Source organism: Zingiber officinale, chromosome 5A (genome assembly GCF_018446385.1).
Source record: "Zingiber officinale cultivar Zhangliang chromosome 5A, Zo_v1.1, whole genome shotgun sequence".
NCBI lineage: Eukaryota > Viridiplantae > Streptophyta > Magnoliopsida > Zingiberales > Zingiberaceae > Zingiber > Zingiber officinale.
Window position 1 is genome coordinate 5,619,672 of NC_055994.1, and position 2,717 is coordinate 5,622,388.

At 36.1% G+C, this 2,717-nt stretch overlaps 1 long non-coding RNA gene across 1 annotated transcript; it reads left to right on the forward strand.

Moving 5' to 3' along the window:
* The first annotated feature begins 365 nt into the window (after positions 1 to 365).
* On the forward strand, positions 366 to 741 carry LOC121982594. The gene is made up of 3 exons (XR_006112144.1): positions 366 to 409; positions 491 to 620; positions 689 to 741. It is a non-coding gene; the product is annotated as an uncharacterized LOC121982594 (long non-coding RNA).
* The last annotated feature ends 1,976 nt before the right edge of the window (positions 742 to 2,717 follow it).

A 2,717-nucleotide genomic window follows, 5' to 3' on the forward strand; every position in this document is an offset into this window, starting at 1 on the left:
GCTCAAAATCATGATGCATTTCAGAATGACGAAGTAGAGAGACATTCGGTTGATTCACAACTCCAATCTACATCACAATTACTTGTAGATGGTAATGCCACTGACGAGGAGATAGATGATGGAGAGAAATCCAGCAGTGAGGATTTTGTTGAACTAAAAGAGTCTAGCGACGACGACTTACAAACTGTTAATGTTGAGTAGAAATACTTCCAGAGTCTAGCATTGATTAAATTTTAGCATTATTATTCATCTAGTAAGTTATGCTTTAATCATGTTTTGTTGCTTATTTATCATGTTATTAAAGACTTATTATGATGTGCTGTAATATGTTTTTGTAGATATAAGGTATCATGGCAGATCTTCCAGCACCACTCCGTGGATCCACCGTCCTTAGGGTTGTTGGAGAGTCGTAAGTATTTTTTTTATTATTAGTAATTCAAGTTCTTTATTTATAACATATATCTTATGTCTTAATATTGCTTATATGTAGGTTTACTCCCGACGGCCATCGAGTATTCACATATATCACACGGAAATTTAAGGAAAGAGTCTGCATATCTGGGACTACATGGAGACATGTAGATGCTGGAACTAATGATTTCTATTATCAAGAATTTGTGGTAAGTAAATTGAATATGTACATTATATTTATCCTTTAATATTCTAAAATTTTATTTTTAAATTGCAGAAAAAATATACATGGGAGGAGGGGCACGAGGTAGAATTTACAAAAACTTGGAATATTTATTGTGCCAAGTTGTACAAAGACCTATTATACTATGTGAGAAAGGATGGCACACGGCCTGCTTATGTATCCGACGAGATTTGGAGTGCATGGACGGCCACTTGGTCTACAGAAAGATGGCAGACAAAGGCTCTAAAAGCGCCAGGTGGCCCGAGTACCGGATCTGACGGCATACATCAGGATCTCGATCCATTGTTGAGCACGCTATGGATCTGGTGATTTTAATTTAAAGTTATATAAATTAAATTTTTATTTATTAATGAACTTGTATAATTTTAGCCAAACTTATTTGTGCATGCAGGAGCGTTCTTTAGAAAGACAACCCACTTGCTTGGAGATTTTTCTCAAGACTCACCAGAGAAAGGATGACACATATATTGATGATCGATCAAAGAACATTGGGGTTTGAATTATTAACTTGCAATTTATATTTAATCTTTAATAATGATTAATTAGCTTTAATAATTGTGTATAATATATAAATAGTATATTTTTTCTACATAGGAGGAAATGACAAGCAGGGTTGCTCAGACATCTCAGCCACCAGTAGAGGGAGGGGAGTCACAGGATCTATCCACCTAGGAAATAAATGAAATTTATTATGATATTGTGGGTGGAAGGACAAAGAACTCCTCCCTCTACGGCCTTGGTTCCCAGGCCAAGGTGATATTTGATCGCTTGAGGACTCCTAGGGGCCGTGCGAGTTCCTCTTCTTCTTCTTCTGAGGCGGAGTCATTAAGAAAAGAAAACCAAGACTTGAAGACTCATATGACTACCATGGATCAGAAGTGGGAGAAGAAGTGGGCTGCACAGGAGCAGACATTGGCTAGGGATGGCAATTTTCCCCGCGGGTTTGGGGCCCCGCGGGGAAAACCCAAAATGGGGATGGGGATCCCCGATTTTTCGGGGATGGGGCGGGTTTGGGGCGGGTATGGGAATACTATCCCCATCCCCGAACCCGCCCCGAATATTATTATTATTAATATTAATAAATAATAATATGATTTTTTTAAAAAAATATTAATAATAGTGTTAATATTAATATTAAAATTTTTGAAAATATTATTAATAATAATATTATTGATATTGATATTGATATTAATATTAATATTATCATTAATAATTATTATTAAATAATAATAATAATAATATAAATTAAATTTAGAAATGGGGCGGGGATGGGGAATCCCCGAACCCGTGGGTTCGGGTTCGGGGAATCCCCGAACCCGAAAAAATGAGAACGGGGCGGGGATGGGAATGGCAAACCCGCCCCCGCCCCCGCCCCGCCCCATTGCCATCCCTAGCATTGACCCAGATGCAAGCAATTATTGCACGATGGGACCCATCACAGCAGCCCCAGTCAGAGGAGACCCCAGACCCATCAGACCCAGACCCCGCTTAAAGTGTTTTACATTTTTCAGGAGTTCATACTGATACATTCACCATCACCACTATTATTGGTTATCCAAAATATAATCCAGGTATTTTTTTTTTACAAGTAAAATTAGTTATATATAACAATGTTTGAGTTATATTACATTTGCATCAATTTATTCTAATCATAATCTATTGTATTTGACTTTTACAGGATTATATTCGGATATATGTTTAAGTGATGTATCATGGTATGTATTTTGGATATTTTGTATTTGTCGTTCATTTATATACTTATGATTGTGAGAACTTGATACTTAAACTTCATTATAGTTTGGATATTTTCTATTTGTCATTCAGTTATGTTTATATATTTGTTGTATGTTGTATTTTGGAGATTGTGGATTAATTTATATTGTGATCTTGTTGTTGTATGTTGTTAATATATCGTGTGGATTGTGTTTGTGATGCCATCGCTTGTGATGGTTTGTATTTATATTAAAATTGTATATGGGAAACGAGCAAAACAGGGGCTGGATTTCAAATTTTTTCCAGTTTTTTACCAACGGAATTATAGTTCCCGTTGGTAAATTATCGA